Consider the following 1,411-nt stretch of genomic DNA (forward strand, 5'->3'; position numbering starts at 1 on the left):
CAGTCTTGACAAGTTATCTAGTCGCTGTGAAAATGGCGAATGTCTCGAAAACATAATTTGTAAAAAGAGTAAAACAATCGTTGATGATTTGATAAAATGTCATAGTAAAAATTAAATAACAAATAAAAATCGCACGAACTAAAACTGTTGGTCAACGAATACTGACACGTCTGGTTATTCCGCCAAAAGTTCGTACGTTAAATTCGCACTATGGAATCAATGAAAATATTTTATGACTATTATTTTAAAGTTTTTTTATTAATTTACTAATCAAGGGATAATATGTCTAATAACAATATATGTGAATAAAACTATTTGAATCGTTATAACGGTTTAACGATTCTTTCATTATAATGAAAGAACTTTGGTGAATCCGTACGATTATTTTGAACATTAAACGGTTTTAGCACTTACAAAAAATTACACGGTTCATTATTGAACCAAAATAATGCTACTCGGGATAGAATTCCTACGTTAAATATTATGCTGTATCGAATTATACTTGTAACACTATTTAGTGGGTAGAATTATTGATATTATTATTTATTTATAAATTTAACGGGCATAGCCCTTTTTTACAATCTAGATTAATAACAATTTAAACATACATAACATAAGTGAGTAATTCAACAGAAACATAAATAACATTACGGAGTAATTCACAGTGATTCAACAGAAATATACGAATATAGGTATATAAAAATACAAGCTGCTATGAGGTACAAAAATAAGAAAAATTATATTATTGTATTATTATTGATTATTTATGTATGTAAAACTTCGGGGTTCATGGAGCATGAACCTTAGTTTTAGGGGGGTGGTGATATGTCACTACCACTTTATGAAATAATTTATCTTGTGAACATAAATATATGTATGATTGTTACGGACATCCGCATGTAGAAGTCCCCTTGATTTTTGCAACACCAATTTTTTTTAGAATTAGTTAGTCTAGTGTCTACTATTGCAAAATAAACACTATAATTGTAAAACATATTCTAATACTTACAGTGTTATTATGAGAGTTTACTTTATATATATATATATAAAGACATTTATATTGATCTTTACTTTTATTTTGTAACTTAATGTAAATCTTATAATACATTATAATATCTATAATTATAATGCATTGTTTTGAATGTGTTGAATACATTACTATACACATAATCACTACCTCATATACACATATTGAAGGACTCTGTGCGGATTGCTCCATTGGGATTCCAGACGGTAACACGATCAACAAATAAATATTAAATTNGGTAACACGATCAACAAATAAATATTAAATTCCCTCAGGCAAGCCATCCAGATCCACCACAATGGCATATATATACGCCATCGAAAACTACGGATATTGTGATTTATTATTATTTTTCTATTAAAGTTATTAATTTAAGAAAATTTA

This window comes from Daktulosphaira vitifoliae, unplaced genomic scaffold (genome assembly GCF_025091365.1).
Source record: "Daktulosphaira vitifoliae isolate Bord-2020 unplaced genomic scaffold, ASM2509136v1 Scaffold_1, whole genome shotgun sequence".
Lineage (NCBI taxonomy): Eukaryota > Metazoa > Arthropoda > Insecta > Hemiptera > Phylloxeridae > Daktulosphaira > Daktulosphaira vitifoliae.